The sequence below is a fragment of the Anguilla anguilla genome, chromosome 2, assembly GCF_013347855.1.
Source record: "Anguilla anguilla isolate fAngAng1 chromosome 2, fAngAng1.pri, whole genome shotgun sequence".
In the NCBI taxonomy this organism is placed as follows: Eukaryota; Metazoa; Chordata; class Actinopteri; order Anguilliformes; family Anguillidae; genus Anguilla; species Anguilla anguilla.
In genome coordinates, this window is record NC_049202.1 from 69,894,194 (window position 1) to 69,914,917 (window position 20,724).

The following is a 20,724-nucleotide window of genomic DNA, read 5'->3' on the forward strand; positions in this document are numbered from 1 at the left end:
ATCCTCTACTCTGCTACGTCATCCGCTGCTCCACTACGTCAGCCGCTGCTCCACTACGTGATCTGCTGCTCCACTACATCATCTGCTGCTCCGCTACATCATCCGCTGCTCCACTACGTCAGCCGCTGCTCCACTACGTCATCCGCTGCTCCACTACTTCATCCGCTGCTCCACTACTTCAGCCGCTCCTCCACTACGTCACCCGCTGCTCCACTACGTGATCTGCTGCTCCACTATGTCATCCACTGCTCCACTACTTCATCCGCTGCTCCACTACTTCAGCCGCTCCTCCACTACGTCACCCGCTGCTCCGCTACGTCAGCCGCTGCTCCGCTACGTCACCCGCTACTCCTCTACGTCATTGCCGTAGAGCACAACGATGGCCACACACAGGAACAGATGGAAGTAGTCTGTCTGAGACAAAGAGATGTAGCCTACGCTCTCCACTCCACTCGTATAGTGTACATGTACTGTACTGCACACACACCATAGGCTTACACAAAACATAAGACGTTCGGGTATGTATTTTAACAAAGGGGATAAAAACTAGTGTGTTTACTACCCAGGTCAAAAACAAGCTTACTGTATGTACACCTCATTTAACAAGGAAGGTCAACTGAGAACTCAATTCTTTTTTTGCAGTGACCATCTGGGGAATCAAAGTGGCAGGAATGCAAGGAATGTTGTTATGGTACGTGTCAGGGATTGAGTTGCTATGGCAGAGCACGCATTACTTTGTAACGAGCGTAATAATCTGGGTGTAAGTGTCTTTATTTGACAGCGTGTTTATATAGTACTGAGCACGTTTATTTGACTGGTCAGTCTGTATGCTTCACTGGTAGTGGACATGCTTCCTTTGAAGCAAGCACATTAAGGCGGGAGTTCACATTTGTACCGGTTAATAACAAGCGTATTTGCAGTTAGTGAGCATGTGTACCTGTTGACAACCCTATTTACAGAGCATGTACCCTGTTATGTTTATTGTTAATGAGGATGTCAACTCATTGCGTGTGTTTACGTGTTAATGAGCACGTTATATGATAGTGAGTGAGTTTACCTGGTAGTGTGTATTTTCACCTGATTTTGAGCATGTTTACCTATTGGTGTGCATATTTACCTCTGTTGGCATGCATACTTACCTCAGTTAATATGCATAATTACCTGTGTTGGTGTGCATATTTACCTGTGTTGGTGCGCATATTTACCTCTGTTGGCATGCATACTTACCTCAGTTAATGTGCATATTTACCTCTGTTGGTGTGCATATTTACCTCTGTTGGTGTGCATATTTGTCTCTGGTATACATATTTACCTGTTGGTGTGCATATTTACCTTTGCTGATGTGCATATTTAACTGTTGGTGTGCATATTGATCTGCTGGCATGCATATTTACCTGTGTTGGTGTACATATTTATCTCTGTTGGTGTGCATGTTTACCTGTGTTGGTGTGCATATTTACCTGTTGGTCTGCATATTTACCTCTGTTGGTGTGCACATTTACCTGTGTTGGTGTGCATATTTATCTCTGTTGGTATACATATTTACCTGTCGGTGTGCATATTTATTTTTGTTGGTATACATACTTACCTGTTTGTGTGCACATTTACCTGGTAGCGTGCATATTTATCTCTGTTTGCATACATATTTGCCTGTCGGTGTGCATATTTACCTCCGTTCATGTGCATATTTACCGCCACTGATGTGCATATTCACCTGTTGGTGTGCATATTTACCTGTGTTGGTGTACATATTCACCTCTTTGTTGGTCTACACATTTACCTCTTTGTTGGTGTGCACATTTACCTGTTTGTGTGCATATTTACCTCTTTGTTGGTGTACACATTTACACCTGGCGCTCTCCATCAGGCCCACAAAGCATCAGAGGGGCGTCGCCCGCGTCCTGCAGCTCTGTGCGCAGCGGCGCTACCAAATCCGACATGCCCTGGCAGTAACCCACCTCAGGGTTGAGCACGGTGTAGCTGAGCAGGGTACGCATGTACAGAGGTGCCATCACAATGAGGAACCAAAAATAAGCGCACCGTTGAGCTGAATGACAACAAAGAATGACTCACAGCAATCCAACGTGCAAAGAGTAGATGCGTACTGCGGTGGCAGCGCTGGAAAAAAAAACCCTGTCTCCTTAGGAAATTTCGAGATCAATGATGAATGTGGAACACTCGCCCAAGGAAGGACAGAAAGGAAGGAAGCTGAGTATGGGACGTGAACAGGGGAGAAGAGCCAACTTGGGTCAGAAAGCGTGGCAGACACACGGGCCAATGGAGGAGGAGCCGCCTGACCTCATGCTCTCCACGTTGGGGTTGTTCCGTCCCCCCCCCCCCGGAAGAAGGGGCTGCTGCAGTCTGTCCTCACTACGTCTCTCGATCTACCGTGAACTGCACCTTCCGCCAAAATCGGCTTTGCTCCTCAGGACTCATGGATACCCTGGATGGTTGTGGGGGATTGTGGGGGGGGGGGGTGGGGGGGGTGGTGGTGGTTAGGGGGTCGGAGGGAAAGAGAGCCAGGGGAGAGAGATGAGGAGGGAAGGAGGGGAGGAATTGTGGTCACTGGCGAAGGAGGGGGAGGGGGGAGGTAGAGGTGGAGGGGGGGGGCGGGTGAGTGAGTGGAGGGGCAGGGAGAGGCGGGAGGCGTGAAGCGGGTTGAGGGAATAGGAGGTGAACGAGGGGGTGGTGGATTAAGTGGAGATGGAGTGAGCGGAGGAATCGAGGATGACAGCAGTGGGCGGATGAGAGAGGGGAGGAGGGGGGAAAGGGGGGAGGGTGGATATAGACGAGAAAGAGGGAGGGAGTGAGAATGAAGAGAGAGGTCAAGAGAGGGGAGTAATAGAGGGGAAAAATTTAATTATACAAGCTGTTTAAAATGCAGGGCCTCAGTTCGCACAGCAGAGGTCAAAGGCAGGCCAGCCCTGCGGGACTCTGAGGTGTGAAAACCCCTTCATGGGGACAGGTGACCAGACACCTGGTGCAGCACGTTCGCCAGGTGTGCCCAAGCGGGTGGTGTTTTACAGCCCAGAGCCGTCTCCCCCCCCCCCCCCCCCCCAATGGCAGTCAGTCTGCAACCAGCAAGCCTCCAGTGAGCTGACAGTGTGCCTGAGCACTACGTGAGCTTGTGTGGTGACTGAGCGCCGCCACAGTCGTACAGGGTGAGTCGCGAATCGAAAAATGCAGGGAGGCAAACGGCAAACATGAAGCATCCGGTGGAAGTTTGAAATAACAGAACTCTGTCTGTGCTTATGTGCTAGGGTGTGTAGCTTCTAACATTCCAAAAGCAACTGCCATGTTATCTACTCTTGGTAGGGTGTGAGGTTTGACCCTAAACTTTAGAAAATTTCCCCAGATTGTGTGGATGACAACTAAAATAAAAAACTTGCTTCCTCGTGTCTCAGTGTTTAATTTGTTCTGCCAAATTGAAGATCGGGAGAAGGAAAGGACAGTAATTATTCTCCCAGAACCGGGCATGCTGCCAAGAATGAGGGTGTCGGCTTGATGTGTACGGACAGTCCTTTAGACAATAAAGCCAGTAGGACCTGAGACCGGTGAGAAGGATGATTTAATTAACACAGCGAAACCTCCCTCACCTCACGACTATACCATCAGGAGGATACAACAGCCTGATGCAACACACAGCAACAGCTGATTCCTCAGACTGTGTGTGTGTGTGCGTGCTTGTGTGAGTGTGTGTGTGTGCATGTGTGTGCGTGTGTGCGTTTGTGTGTGTGTGGGTGTGTGTGTGTGTGTGTGTGTGTGGGTGTGCGTGCTTGTGTGAGTGTGTGTGTGTGTGTGTGTGTGTGTCTGTGCGTGCTTGTGTGAGTGTGCGTTTGTGTGTGTGTGTGTGTGCTTGTGTGAGTGTGTGTGTGTGCATGTGTGTGCGTGTGTGCGTTTGTGTGTGAGTGTGTGTTTCTATGCATGCTTGTGTGAGTGTGTGTGTGTGCGTGTGCTCATGTGAATGTGTGTGTGTGTGTGTGTGTGTGCGTGTGTGCGCGTGTGTGTGCGTGTGCTCGTGTGAATGTGTGTGTGTGTGTGTGCGTGTGTGCGCGTGTGTGTGCGTGTGCTCGTGTGTGTGTGTGTGTGTGTGTGTGTGTGTGTGTGTGTGCGTGTGCTCGTGTGAATGTGTGTGTGTGTGAGTGTGTATGTGTGTGTGTGTGTGTGTGTGTGTGTGTGTGTGTGTGCATATCTTCCATCCCCAGAGTTTCACTCAAACAGCACTCAGACCCAACAGGGAAACACTGGCGCTGTAGTTGCTGTGCTCTTCAATGAGACACCCAGCCTCTTCAGCCCCCTGATAATAAAAACAAACTGACAAACTCCCCGGTGGCAGATTTACAAAGCGCCACAGCCTGCGCTACACGCTTTCCAAATTCGCGATACGATTTGACAAATACCAAATAAATGACACAGTCTGACCTCAGCGAGCACCAATGAGTGACTCACTCTATGCTAGCAAATGCATGAGGTACAAACAGCATGTTTCACGACCAAATTTCAGTTATCCTCCATCAAAGGCACTCTCAGCTCCTGCTGTTTTTGTTTTGACTGGAGCACAGGCTTGAACAAATAAACATAAATTACATTACACTACATTACATTACATTACATTACATTACACTACATTACACTACATTACATTACATTACACTGCATTACACTGCATTACAGTACATTACATTACAGCACATTACATTACATTACACTACATTACATTACATTACATTACATTACACTGCATTACAGTACATTACATTACATTACATTACATTACACTACATTACATTACATTACAGGCATTTGGCAGACGCTCTTATCCAGAGCGACGTACAACAAAGTGTATAACCATAACCAGGAACAAGTGTGTCGAAAACCGTAGAGAGAAGTACCGTTCCAAGTGCAGGGAACAACCGCGTAGTTCAACTTGGACCCTGAAGGTTAAACTGGTTAACACTAACACAAACAAGAACAGCAACAACGCAGTCTATGGAAAAAATACAAGCAGTAGTTAAGACTGTTATTAGCACTTATTTTAAATTAAATAAGTGCTAATATTCATTAGGCGGTGCAGAGCATAGCTCAGCATTATTCTGGACCTTGGTCTGCAGGGTCGGACTGTGTAACCCGCCCGTGTGCTGGCAGGGAGCGAAACCTGGCAGGGCGGACTAAGAGAAAAGCTGGACCGCGCGGGAGGAAACGGAGGAGAGGGAGCAGTGAACAATGACAAAGCAGCGCTATAAACAGAGAGGCTCATCTTGTCCTTCTTCCAGGGCTTTCTTTTTACTGACACTCTTGGATGTGTTTTTTTTTTTTTGCGAGTGCCAACATTTGTCAAATGAAGGCGACTGTAGTGAGACATTCATAGTTTTTTTCCGTTGATAAAAAATGCGTGTCGAGCATTTATTTATTTAATACATCATTTTTTTGTTGTTGTTGTTTCTTTTCCTTTGGGATACGTGCCAAAGCGAAGTAAAGAACGACGATGAAGAATGAATTACAAACGGAGAGCAAAAAAAAATGAAGTGTGCTGGAGATGCAGCAGACGCATGGGACTCCTCCTGTTCACCTCCTCTGCTGGATCTCCTGGTGCTGCCCGCGCCTCCTCCGCCTGCAGGCCTCCCGCTCCTCCGCGCTGGAGCCCCAGCTGTAGTGGCGCAGCAGGGAGGGCCACGCCTCCGCTTGGACGACCGGCTCGACCCCCCCCCCCCCCCGAAAAAGACGGCCTGCAGGGGAGAGGGCGAAATGGTGGTGTAGATGGCGGTCACGGCAGCTCTGGCCACGGGCGTGGCCCCTGTGCCAGTGCGTACGCGCGTGCCCCAGTGCCAGTTTGGACCCAGCACGCACCCACGTGTGCACGTCCCAGTACTGAATAAGAGACCAGGCTGTGAGTACCATTAACCACGGACTGAGCGCGCAACATTTGGGCATGTTTGTTTGTGTGCTAGTGTAATGCTGTATTACGAGTATGGATTGAGTATGTGCCACATATCTACATGTGTACATGCGCGAGTGTGTGTGTTAGTAGAATAAATGCCTGTAATGTGAGTGCACTGTGTTGTGTATGTAGGTGTGTGGACACACAGCATGTATCAGGTGTAGCAGCCTCAGTGCTGTATTTAGTGTGCACCGCCCTTGAGTGGGGCAGCAGCTCTTCCTTGACGTAGCTCGTGCTGCTCCTCACCCTGCCCGCCGTGGCTCAGGTGCCTCAGCCAGGCGGCCCAGTCCAGCCGGCCGGTGCAGGCGCTCCTCGGGGTGGGTGTCGGTGGACGGCGGCCCGAGGCTGGAGTACACAAAACTGCAAGCAGGACGTCCCGTCCAGCACCTGGCAGGGATAGCGGGGCGTGAGGCGCGGGCAGACGGCTAGGCAGTAGCATGCGCTAGGTGAAGCGCGCGATAGGCGGGTACATGCGCTAGGCGGTAGCATGCGTTAGGTGGAACGTGCGCTAGGTGGGTACATGCGCTAGGCAGTAGCATGCGCTAGGTGGAGCGAGCGCTTAGGTGGGTACATGCGCTAGGCGGTAGCATGCGCTAGGTGGAGTGAGCGCTAGGTAGGTACATGCGCTAGGCGGTAGCATGCGCTAGGTGGAGTGAGCGCTAGGTAGGTACATGCGCTAGGCGGTAGCATGCGCTAGGTGGAGCGAGCGCTAGGTGGGTACATGCGCCAGGCGGTATGTGCACTAGGCGGGTACATGCGCTAGGCGGTAGCATGCGCTAGGTGGAGCGAGCGCTAGGTGGGTACATGCGCCAGGTGGTATGTGCGCTATGTGGGTACATGCGCTAGGCGGCGCGTGTGTAAGGCAGAGCGTGTGCTAGGCAGAGCGTGCGTAAGGCAGAGCGTGTGCTAGGCGGCGCGTGTGTAAGGCAGAGCGTGTGCTAGGCAGAGCGTGCGTAAGGCGGTGTGTGCGCCAGCCAGCGCGTGCGCTAGGCGGGAGCTAAGGGCGGGGGGTTTAATATGATATAGCCTGTGGTGGTGTGAGCAGAATGAAGCTTTATCAGCTTCCCAGGCTCGAGCTCAAAGAGCAGCTCTTTAATAAAAGCCCTCCTTGCAAAGGGCTGATTAGAAGTATAATTTCCTGACACTCAATTTTTTCTCCCCCTTATTAAATTCTGAGCACGGGAGGGATATAAGAATAATGTAACCGATAGACAGACAGGCAAGAGAACAAAAGCTCTACCCCCCAACACAGACACACACACACACACACACACACACACAGACATATACACACACACAGACACGCACACACACACACACGTGCGCACAGACACGCAGACGCATACACGCACACACACACGTGCACACAGACATGCAGACGCACACACGTACACGTGTGTACACACACGCACACACACATACACACACAGACACGCACACAGACAGGCAGACGCACACACAAACACACACACACACACACACGTGCATGCATGGATGCACACACACAAGCGTGCACGCACACACAGATGAACACGCAAGACCGTATCTCAGCAGAAGTTTAATATAATTCTTTATTTATTGCTTTTATTTGTTTTCCAAGGTTCAATATTGCAATTCAGCCTGTCTCAAAACAGGATATTTATAAATTCATTTCTAATTCATTCTAATATATATAACTTTCACAGCTGTGACCTATACATTTTCCTTGATTAATATTAATAATAATAATAATAATAATAATAATAATAATAATAATAATAATAATACATTATTATGCTGACATTATTACAGCTTTCTTATTTCTGAAATGTGGCATTATTCAGCCACCATTATTATTATTATTATTATTATTATTATTTACCATTTACTAATAACAACATGGAAAGACTAATTTAATAGTCCTGAGTTACCTACCCTCTCCCCCTAACACTACCCCCGCGGGCCACTGACCCTGTACTGTACTGTACTGTAGGTATGCATGTCTGTACGGAGGTGTCAGGTGCATTGTGGTGTGTGTTTCGAATTTAATTAGAGGTTGCCCCCTCCCCCCCCATTGTCTGTGTATGTGAGGACAGTTGAGGTATACGCCCTCTCACCTGGTCTTTGAGCTGCGTCTCCTGGCAACACCACCGCCGCTGAAAGACCTCGGCGAGCTTGTCAATCAAATCAATCAAATTTTATTTGTGTAGCGTGTTTTACAGCAGTTGTCACAATACGCTTTACGGACAACCCTGGCCTAAAATCCCCACAGGAGCAAGCCTAAGGCAACAGTGGCAAGGAAAAACTCCCTGTGGTAGACGGGAAGAAACCTTGGAAGGAACCAGGCTCAAGGAGGGGGAGACCCATCCTCCTCTGGTCGGCTCAGGGTGCCGACTGGTGACCGGCATGTCCGGGTCACATGGCGGAAGTGCAGGACCTTAGACTGATTCACTCTGCTGGCGATGACCAGCTGCCCACCGGCGCGCGCCTCGTCACTGCAACATCGACACTGAGGAAATGAGGTGCGTCCCTTCCCTCCGTCACCAAGGCGATACCACGCTCACACAAACAGATAGATTCTGCTGCTTTGCATGGCTCTAATCGGCCACCATAGTGGCCTTGTGAAGCATTGTATCGCAGCTTTGCACATCTCATAACCCTCAACCACAAAATGCTCCTTTCTCTTTCCGTCATGACACACTGTAATTTTGGGTGGAGAGACCGGATGAGGAAAACGTCGAGCAACAGAAACCATGACAAGGGTGAAACGAGGCATAAACTTTTAGAGGAGAGAGGAAATTCAGTGCGGCAAGAACAGAGCGAAGACTGGTCTCGACCTGAAGAACAGTCGCAGAGATCTCATCTGACCCAGATCCACCCCGGAAAACTCCACTAAGTGGCTCCAATGCCTGCGCCTTCTGCGGCTCCTCCCACGGCGCGGACTGTGATTGGCCGTCCTCCGAGGGGGGGCGGGGCCGGTCTGGCCGAGGCTGGAGGCGGAACAGGCTGAGTGGGCCACGGATTCGTCCCCCGTTTCCCTGCGAGGAGGACCCGAAGAGAGGTCGCACGCTACGGCCCTTGACCTTCGCCCTCTGAGGTCACACGCTCAGGCTTTCTGTCACCACCGGCACGCATCCGCCAACCTGAAGCACGCGCCAGTGGTGCTGCAAGCGAATAAGCCGTCAGGTTCAGCTCATCAGCGACCGCATCCAGACGAGGGAATCTCAGTGTACGCCGTGGTAGCGGCTCCAGGTTTTCGGGGCGGTGAAAAGGAGAGCTCACGCTAAATGCAGCCGTCTCCCGCGTACAGACGTGTGCACTCCAGACAGGAAGACCTCTACGAAAACGCCTGATGCTAACGGAATTAGCGGCGGCGCAAATCAAATTTAAAAAAAATATGCCTCCACGTCCTGTAACTTTGTACTTCGGTACGTCCGTTGACGTGGCGCTCGAGTCAATCCCTCCAGCCCGATGTGGAGCGAGAATCAATCGAACGCCTTGAGTGGGCCGTGCGTAGGAACCATGGCACCCGTCTGCACGCTAACCCCCGCTCTGGACACCGCCCTCTTTCCCCCGCCGAGCCCACAGGAAGGCCGGCAGACACAAATCAAATTGCGGGCCGCCTAATTCCTCCTGACGTCCCCGACCGCGCCCGTTAGAACCTCCCCCCCCCCCAAGCATCCTGGAGCGGTGAGGCTCCAGCCGTAACCGGAGGAGCCGGATTTCTCTCTCCCGCCCCCCTCCCTCCGCCCGTGTCTGGCTCACCGCAGACCCTCACCGCAGACCAGCCGGAGCGACGTAGCTCAGGAGGTAAGAGCGGTTATAGGGGCCACATAGATCAGGAGGTAAGAGCGGTTGTCTGGCTGACAGTCGAAGGGTTGCCGGTTCGATCCCCAGCCCTGGGCGTGTCGAAGCATCCCTGAGCAAGACACCTAACCCCTAATTGCTCCCATTGGTACCTTGCAAGGCAGCCTTCCACCGTGGGTGTGTGAATGGGTGAATGAGAGGCATCAATCGTAAAGCGCTTTGGATAAAAGTGCTATATAAATGCAGTCCGTTTACCATCTCTCTCCCGCCCCACTGAACTGCACAGACGTTTCCGATGCCCGCGGTAATAACGTCGAACGCTGGCTCCGTTTCCTAGGCGATAGCCCTGCACTGCTGAGCGCAGCGTGGGCACTCCCGCATTGGGCGCCCGTCGACTGACCGAACGACCGGCTGGTCGATCGATGTCGTCTGATAATTAATAGACAACATGATCTGCGCATGTCCCCGGAGACGCATCTCAGTGTCAAATGGCTACGGTACGTCAAAATATTGGTTCCAGAGAGAGAAAAAAAATCCTAGCCTGACAAATGTGTAAAAAAACCCACTCTGCTGATTCACTGAGACTGCTAAAAACACAAAGTCCCCTTTACAAAATAAGGCAAAATTCTGTCATTTCACTCAAATTCAGTGCATCCCGTTTGTCTTGTTTTGGAAAAAAAATATTGCATTAAAATGGCAGTTCACAGGTTTTTTGCGCCATCCCATAGAAACAAAGCTCCAGATGGTGCAGTGGAGGCCAGGAGATGATGAGTCTGCTACAGAACATGACATCATCAACACCAGTCAACCCACTAAATGGAGAAGCTTCCTGGACTAAGAACCCCAGTTCTTTACCAAGGCAAGGAAGTCTCATCAGGATACAAGGTGTGTTATCAGGATTCCTCGCTTGAAACTTGATGCCTTCGATGGCATAGCACATTTCACTGAACTGGACCCTTTTTAGAGTATCTGAGGATTTTAAAGAGAACAACACATTCAGTTTGGTTTCTCCAATTTTGCGAGACACTTGTCCACAAAGATTTCTCCAGTGAATTCCTGAAGACTTGATGATTCTGACAGCAAGCGCTTGACACAATGCACTGGATTTACTTGTGTGCCTGTAGATGCACACACAGTGCTTTTGTTCAATAGAGAGTACAGAACTACCACCACACAACATCTACTGAATAATAGAACAGAAGGGAACAGAAAAAAATCAGTTTCTCTCTTTCAAAGTAGATGTCAGTACTGGTATGATTCATGACTGCTGTGGGGTTGGAATTCTTGCATGCATTATCATTCCCAAACCCCAAGGGTAATGCTCTGTGGTCACACAGGACTGAAAGCGAGGGACAGAAGCTACAAGCCTTGATGTAGGAGGGTGGGGGGCTTATATATGCCCTACACTGCCCCGATGTTCACCAACTCTAGGGTCTTCCATCAGACAGTGAGCCCCACCAAGAGTCCCAAATGTACATTAACTGCTCATACCAGCAGACCCCGTTTCTGTCCGTCACTCTCCCAAGCTGGGCGTTCCTGAGGCCAGGGCCCGGGGCGGCTCGTTCTCCATGGCCGCCCTCTCTCTGCTCACTGATCTCAGGCTCAGAGGCCAGACGCTCTTGTATGTGCTGTGACCCGGTCATTGTCTCACCCTGACTTTCCTCGACCTTCAACACAATAGCGCCTCACACTGCCACCAGTCCAGTGCACCCACGGTATTTGCCGGGAAAGGGGTGGGTGGAGAACAAACCAGCACAACAGACGGACCGAAGTCCCAAACGACACCAAACGAAAATTTGAGGCACAGTAAAACACCGCTGTCCCTTCCCCAGCCAGAGCTGGGCTCGTCTCGCCGGTCCCAGCATGCCCTTGGGGCATATCTGCTCAGCCGGTGTTCACAGGGCGGAAAAGGCAAAGTTCTTAATAAAACTCAAGCTGTGTGTAATGGGTGCAGCGAGGGAGATTGGACCTGCGGTCCAGGTGAATGCTTCGCGTCCGTGAATCACCGAGGGATGTCACATGGTTCACACTCCACCAGGTCATTGGAGGGTCAATGCTCCAGAAGCCAACCTGGCATGAAGGTGAGAACCCCAAAACGCATGTACGTACAGCATGAAGGTATCTCTCTGACATTCATTACATTACATTACAGGCATTTAGCAGACGCTCTTATCCAGAGCGACTTACACAACTTTTTACACAGCATTTACATTGTATCCAATTACACAGCTGGATGTATACTGGAGCAATGCAGGTTAAGTACCTTTGCTCAAGGGTACAACGGCAGTGTCCTAGTGGGGACTTGAACCTACGACCTTTAGGTTACAAGACCAACTCCTTAGGTATTATACTACACTGCCGCCCAGATCTATATGTGAGGCCTGAGGCCAATAAGCAGGAATAAAGACCAAGTCTTTTTCATGCTTTCCCCCCCTTTTCTCCACAGGTTGGAATAACCAGTCCAGATTGGGAATGCCCATGGGGAAATGGCGGTCAGGACCTCGCTGACTGTTCATAGGCAACAGGCCTACATTACATTACATTACATTACAGGCATTTGGCAGACGCTCTTATCCAGAGCGACGTACAACAAAGTGTATAACCATAACCAGGAACAAGTATGATGAAACCCCTAGAGAGAAGTACCAGTCCAAGTACAGGGAACAACCGCATAGTTCAACTTGGACCCTGGTGGTTAAACTGATTAACACTAACAACGAGAATGGCAACAACGCAGTCTATGGAAAAATAAAAATAAATAAAAATACAAGTAGTCGTTAAGACTGGCGCATCAACTAAGTCACCTATTAAACAGCTGCCTAGTTACATTAGTGTAAGTAATGCCTACATTACATAAATAGTCAATTTAGAGTTTATACATTTTCCTTTTGGATAACAGTGTGCACATTGCTATCAAAAAATAGTGAAGCAGAAATGGTCTACTCACACGAGCATAGCACACATGCGTACACACGCACGTATACCAACTGAAACACAAATCTGAATGATCACAAGTGACGGGCCTCCAGCTCCAACCTCTTAGCACCGTCAATTAAACAGAGAAATTATCCCCAGCAGTTCAACTGCCAAAGACATTCTTCACTCTTTTAATCCTCTGAGGTGAAATCCAGCCTGGATCAAAATCCAGAGCAAAACAACAAAAAATCAAAGGGTGTTAAACAGGCCTGGAGGAGGAGGGGATGAGGAGAGAGAGAGAGAGAGAGAGAGAGAGAGAGAGAGAGAGAGTAAGAGAATGATAGCTAGAAAGAGAGATAGATAGAAAGAGATATACATAGATAGACAGAGAGGTAGATAGAGATAGAATGAGACATAGAGAAAGAGAGAGCGAGAAAGAGAGAGAGGGAGAGATGTATATATACGCAGTCGGAGTGAGAATGGGATTTTTTAAAAACGGGAGATCCCGCAGTTGGTTGTTCCGCAAACCCCCCCACCCCCCCACTCCCCGGGAGCTGAGTTTTGGCTGCACTTGAAGCAGAGGACTGACACAGTCCTTAATGGAGTCTGACAACACACAAATCACTGAAGTGGTTTCCCAGCAACTAGTGGGAATTCTGGACCCTGGTGGAGCCAAAGTGTGTTTTGGTGGAAATTGATTCACTTGGATTCTTTAAAAAAAAGGGGGGCAAGTCAATATAAACCATGAAACAACAGGCACTGGAGAATATTGATTGGCCTTTGTGTTGCCCTGACTGCAGGCTATCAACCAGCAGACAATGAGACTGGGTGTACACCACCTCAAAAATCAACACAATCACGGAAAACCAGTGCGACAGACATTCCAATGCGTATCCACACAGACCCCCGCACAAATCATCTCGCCACCCTTTGCCACATGCTCCTTCTTTCCCTCTCTTTTCTCTCTCTCTCCCTCCCACCATGTTGTTTCACAAGCAAACCCGTTCCAATCTTTTTCTCTCTGCTTCCCCCCTGTGGCCACTGGTGTGAGTCACACGCTCGCAAACAGATACTGCTCCCTGCTGTGTTCCTCAGCAACGGCAAGCCGAAAGGCAACTCTGCTGGTATTTAGTCAAAAGCACTAAGGAGGTGCAGGCACATCCATGTTTATCAGGTAAGCATCATAATGCCCATGTTACCCATGCATTTCGTACAATTAACCTGTGAATGACAGTGTCATCAAGTTTAATTACATGGCTGGATCTTCTCTAAAAATACCCTTGTTTGTTTTTCAGACAAGCTCAAACAGTTTACCAGGTTTGGTGAGAGGAAGTTATTCTTGCCACGTACTATACTGGAGTCGCTGAGGAAGAGGAGGGAGAAATTAAGGAGAAAATAAGTCGATCCACCATAACTACAAGCTGCTTATTTCGTAAATCTGGGTTTACACAGAAAGGTCACTTTGTGTGACATTAGTGCTTGTACAAGACAGTTCTGTTCTGCTTCACAATGTCCGTCTGCCAAACCAGTCTCCACCTGTTTTTACCTTTGTTTTTCCCACAGGAAAGTGACGGTTGCTCTGTCTTCTGTCCTTATCTTGGCCCCCTGTCAATGGGGTCACCAATCAGCACGTTTCCTCCAATGGCTGAAACTAAAATGTTTATGGGATTGAGTCACCTGTTTCAACTGTCCAAAAGCAACTTCCCCGAAAGACCCCAAACAGTAAATCATCTGGCATAACTCAGTTCTCACAGTCTACAGTGTGGTGAAGGAGGGCACCTGCCAGAGACTCTGCAACACGTGTTTCTGACTGTCTGTACAAGAATAACACACACAAACTGTGAATAGGTTTATTATCTTGCTGATTGTCAGACAGTCCATAATCAGTGCCAAGGACAAGCTAATGATAGCTGATGAAAATGTTTCCCTCCAAGACATCCACACTGACGCAGAGGCTACTCGGATAAGTTACACAGTACCAGGAAACACATTTTCCAGCATAAGTAACTTCGTGGTTTATGGTTTCATGTCCTTAAGCTGTACATGCTATGCAAAGACATACCAACCATATCTATAGCAATCGATGATTCTTATCAAAATACACCCACAGTTCCATCAGACAGGTTTATCTGAAATAAAACCAAAGTACACACAGAGATTCAGGCATACCTTAACATACTAAAAGGACATTTTTTGGAAACTGATCACAGATGCTGTAAATACTCATCACAAATGATCCAAATAAATATCTTATCATTCAAGATGTATCAGCGTATTTATTTTTACTCCGTAATCATTCTTTAAATGTAATCATATAGGGTGGTGTGAGAAAATAGTACAGTCTGCTATCCCCGCCTACTTCATTGTGGGAGACTGCAGTTTAGGGAACGCTTATTTCAGGAAGGTCTTTTCCGTTCATTTTAGGAAACAATTTGCACACCTCAGGAGGTCATTATATGTGATGACAGAACAATGGTGCCTCTATCAACAAAAATGAGCTCTTTTAACCAAAGGAAAAGCAACAAAGGTAAAAGGGGAAAATCACCAGCTAACTGCTAAGAATCCTGAAAATTGAGGAAAATGTGGATGATGGTTTCCTTCCCAGGGGTCCAGGGCACTTATGTGAAAGAGCAGACCTTGGTGAAGACCCGTGTGGTCGAAACGCACGGGCCAGTTTTTATTCTTTTAAAATAATCCTCTTGAATTTGCCAGTTAAAAAAAAAAGGGCATTTTGAAATGTATTTTCAATCTTCCTCCTCTTCCACATAAGACCATCGCAAAATTATTACATACCGTTGGATTTGTACTAAAATAAGGACAAAGGACAAGCAATAAGACAGCTTCATACAGGTGATATTCTTCTTTATCGTGAATCAAACGGCCCTCTTCAAAAACAAACGCAAACCCCGCTCCCCCTCTTCCTCTTTTCCTCCGCCATCACTAGCCTCCTGCCATTTCTTCACCCCCCCGCTCGCTCGCCTGCCGTCCTTGCCTTGGAGTGCCCATCCCGAACTCTGTGCGAGGGCTTCGCTGCTGGGCGGGAGGAGGCAGGGAGAGGGGACAGGTCCGAGCCCGGGGTACCCTCACCACGATCCGCAAAGGTAAATGGGGAGACTGAAGGGGTCCTGTGGCCCTCCCCCCCCCCCGCTGCTGCTGGTTCGAGCCCCCGTCCCGCCGGGCCAGGGTCCCATCTCCCACCTCTGGGCCCCTAGGGGCTGGTGGGGGACTAGGGCTGGAGCGGTGGGGAGGGTGAGGGTGATTCCTGTGCATGGGGAAGCTCTCAGGGGCTGGTGGGGGACTAGGGCTGGAGCGGTGGGGAGGGTGGGGGTGAGGGTGACTCCTGTGCATGGGGGAGCCCACAGGGGATGGTGGGGGACTAGGGCTGGAGCGGTGGGGAGGGTGAGGGTGATTCCTGTGCATGGGGGAGCCCTCAGGGGATGGTGGGGGACTAGGGCTGGAGCGGTGGGGAGGGTGAGGGTGATTCCTGTGCATGGGGGAGCCCTCAGGGGATGGTGGGGGACTAGGGCTGGAGCGGTGGGGAGGGTGAGGGTGATTCCTGTGCATGGGGGAGCCCTCAGGGGATGGTGGGGGACTAGGGCTGGAGCGGTGGGGAGGGTGAGGGTGATTCCTGTGCATGGGGGAGCCCTCAGGGGATGGTGGGGGACTAGGGCTGGAGCGGTGGGGAGGGTGAGGGTGATTCCTGTGCATGGGGGAGCCCTCAGGGGATGGTGGGGGACTAGGGCTGGAGCGGTGGGGAGGGTGAGGGTGATTCCTGTGCATGGGGGAGCCCTCAGGGGATGGTGGGGGACTAGGGCTGGAGCGGTGGGGAGGGTGAGGGTGATTCCTGTGCATGGGGGAGCCCTCAGGGGATGATGGGGGACTAGGGCGGGAGCGGTGGAGAGGGTGGGGGTGACTCCTCTGCATGGGGGGCCCTCAGGGGATGGTGGGGGACTAGGGCTGGAGCGGTGGGGAGGATGGGGGCGACTCCTGTGCATGGGGGAGCCCTCGGGGGTGACGTAGCGCCTGGACTCCTCATCCTGCCGCTGGATGCGGGTGTTGGGCACCCAGATCAGGATCAAGGTCGAGCCCAGCTCTGCATCCTTTTCCGTGTGCACACACAGATAACCTGACGAGGGCAAGGAGCAGCGAGATAACCTGTAAGTGACCTCCAGGGGGAGCCACTGAGATACCTGTGAGAATGCTGACCTGAGCGACACACTGGAGACACATTAGAAAACTGAAGAATAGAAGGGATACAGATGGGTTGGAGAAAGACACAGAACTCTTTGAATTCAAATGAAATGGGGGGCATCAGAATGGGCTACAGCACTTAGATAATCACAGAAGTGCACAGAGGACAGCAGGACAGACACTAAGACACAGAGAAGGGAAGAGCTCGAACCTGGACGGTGCTCAGTTTGAGACACAGAGAAGGGAAGAGCTCGAACCTGGACGGTGCTCAGTTTGAGACACAGAGAAGGGAAGAGCTTGTACCTGGATGGTGTTCGGTTTGAGACACAGAGAAGGGAAGAGCTTGTACCTGGATGGTGTTCGGTTTGAGACACAGAGAAGGGAAGAGCTCCCACCTGGACGGTGTTCGGTTTGAGACACAGAGAAGAGAAGAGCTCGAACCTGGACGGTGCTCAGTTTGAGACACAGAGAAGGGAAGAGCTCATACCTGTATGGTGCTCAGTTTGAGACACAGAGAAGGGAAGAGCTTGTACCTGGACGCTGCTCAGTTTGAGACACAGAGAAGGGAAGAGCTCGAACCTGGACGATGCTCAGTTTGAGACACAGAGAAGGGAAGAGCTCAAACCTGGACGGTGCTCAGTTTGAGACACAGAGAAGGGAAGAGCTCGAACCTGGACGCTGCTCAGTTTGAGACACAGAGAAGGGAAGAGCTCGAACCTGGACGCTGCTCAGTTTGAGACACAGAGAAGGGAAGAGCTCACACCTGGACGGTGCTCAGTTTGAGACACAGAGAAGGGAAGAGCTTGTACCTGGACGGTGTTCGGTTTGAGACACAGAGAAGGGAAGAGCTTGTACCTGGACGGTGCTCAGTTTGAGACACAGAGAAGGGAAGAGCTTGTACCTGGACGGTGTGACGGTGTTCGGTTTGAGACACAGCGAAGGGAAGAGCTCGAACCTGGATGGTGTTCGGTTTGAGACACAGAGAAGGGAAGAGTTCCCACCTGGACGGTGTTCGGTTTGAGACACAGAGAAGGGAAGAGCTTGTACCTGGACGCTGCTCAGTTTGAGACACAGAGAAGGGAAGAGCTCAAACCTGGACGGTGCTCAGTTTGAGACACAGAGAAGGGAAGAGCTCCCACCTGGACGGTGCTCAGTTTGAGACACAGAGAAGGGAAGAGCTCGAACCTGGACGCTGCTCAGTTTGAGACACAGAGAAGGGAAGAGCTCAAACCTGGACGGTGTTCGGTTTGGCCGGGCAGAGACTCGGCTGGGTGCACGCACACGTTATTTTTGGAGAAGACGATCTCGTCGTCCTGCTCGCCCCTCGGCCCTCCTGACCCAGCAGTGAAGGTCGGGGGATCGGACACTTTTAAGGAGCCGACTCGCAAGGAGCCGACTGAGTGACATGCCGCTCTGGGTCAGGGAGCGGCGTTCGTTCTCTAAGAAAGAGGGGAAAAGACGAGCGTCAGGTTTTCCGCTGCACCTGCGAAGTCGGTGGTCTGCGTATGTTATGGCTGACGGACGTGTGAGGGTTTTTTTTTTTTTTACCCTCTGTGCTCGGCCCCAGTGCACTTAAAAACCTCCTGTGCATTTCAGCTTTGCTCTCAGTCTCAGTATTTTAGTCTCTCTCAGACAAAAAATCCCCAGGATCCAGAAACTTCACACAAGATGCCAGTTGCTGCTCCCTCGCTGAGTAAAGAGCTTCAAAGCTTCCCTTTCTTTTTTCGAAAGGAAATTCATGATAAGCTGCGTATTCTGTGGTCTGAGAATAGGGTTTTATTTTTTTTGCAGAGGGCAGATTCCTCAGGGTCCTTCAGATCCACTTACCACCTCTCATGCACAATTTATATAACAGTAACTACGATCCCGCCTTACCCTCAATAGCGCACACCGCAACATTAGCATGGTAACCACTTGCAACTGAGGCAGAGGCCACACACGCACACACACACACACACACGGCTTTCATAAAGATGTGGCTTTCTTTAAAAATAGGAGCCGGTCAGACAGGACCAATTTCAGAAATCCATAAAGTGTCTTGAGGCCATTCTGGAACACTAAAATAACCCCTGCATCACAGGGCATGAGGGAGGAGAATTTTAAATATATAAATTAATTTCAAAAGAGAAAAAAGAAAAATATGCTGGTCTGTTTTAAGGTTATACGTATCAAATTAGCTGTACCATTTTATAAAGGTACAGTAGCCCTGTAGGCCCATCTGTATTCAGTGTATAAAGATGTATTCGACTGAAGCTGGAAATAAGAGGAACATTTGCTTGATGTGTGGGGGCATTAGGGCAATGTGAAATGTGCTCGTACACTACCGCTGCTCGGGACGATAACAAAGCCCTCCCAGTACAACTATATCTGTTGTCCGATTCCTCTATGCTGAACACAAATACCTATCGCCACTACCTCAATGGGGTTCAACCGTTTTCACAGATGATTCCTGACGCTTTCTCGCCACGGAATTCATAATTGGCAACAAGTAAAACATCTTCCACACGCATATACCAGGTCTCGATCCATACGATTTGTCCATATAAGTTAATTGGAAATATTATTCATCATGGTACGAAAGTGCATTGGTGGACATCACCTATTCTCAAATTTGACTCAGCAATTAGCTACGTGTTTAAACTAGCACGGTAATATAACACTCTCCGTGACGGTGATCACACAAGGCAGAATATTTATATGTAACGACAATGTTGTTAGCTATCAAGTTACTGTGTTGTTTATCTGTAGACAGAGCACAAAAAGCCAGGGCTGCAAGCTATCTATCATAATTAACTGATGGGTATCACCTGCCGCGAAAGGGATTAGCCATATAACGGTTACCCAGCAATTTAATTCATGCGAGTTCAATTCGTTAACGTGTTAAACTTAAAACCATTCATGGTGTGAGTCCAAGATAGCTGCCGTTTGAGTATAGCTCGGTGTTTGATTCTGATGCTACAGTGGGCGGTATCATCCTATCGCGACATTTTAACAAGCTAATGAGCACATACAGGAAAACATACACTGGTACGGTTCTCTCACCATCTGTACCGTCAAAATTATTTTCTGTGACGCTCGCTCATATCTGATGAGAAGCATTTTGGAGGCGTTTTATTTGTATTTAGTGGCCTGTTGTGTTTTCCGGACTTCACAGTCGCGTGTGTTTATGATACGCGGCCAAAAACGGTAGCTTGTAATTTTCGCTCATAAACAACCCAGTTGCTTCCGGGATAGCATACGATTTCCCCAGCCACCACGAAGAACTGCGGCCAGATGATATGGGCGACATTACATTTATTTATTTTACATTATATTGCAGTTAACTGCCGATTTGAAAAAGCCTATTTGTGGAAGTAGGTATGTACGAGTGTGTAATCGTTTATCGGTTTAATATTTATCGTATAAATCGGATAAATACATAAAAGACTTGTCACTTATTTTTGTGTTTTCATTTCATTAGGCTGTGAGTAATGTTACAGTCCTACGCAGGTGGATGGCATATCAGAACAGTCAACAAAATAGTCGTCAAAAATGTAAAAACTGCCTGATTTGAATGAGAACTTCAACAGGCTCTTATAATAATACATTATCTCTTGATGCTGTACTTGTAAAAACGCTGGCAGAACTCCATCATTTTTTTGTTTTATCTTAGATTTGATTAAATTTAATAGCAAAGATTAGAAATTGATGCACAGGGCTGCAACATCATTAATATCAATAGTGTTGCAAACGTTTTCACACAAATGGAGGAAAAGTCGAGCACCTGATAATATCAGCGGACGTGTACTAAAATTGTGCTGATGAGCTTTGCAGCATATTTCAGTACATAATCATGGAATCTCTCAAATTCCCAAAGTTTGGAACCATGCTTGTATTGATCCTGTTCCCATGAT

The 20,724-nt window shown here is 49.3% G+C and overlaps 1 pseudogene; it reads right to left on the minus strand.

Annotated features, from left to right (window-relative positions):
• Positions 1–345: 345 nt before the first annotated feature.
• LOC118220405 lies at positions 346–16,564 on the minus strand (annotated as a pseudogene).
• Positions 16,565–20,724: the final 4,160 nt, after the last annotated feature.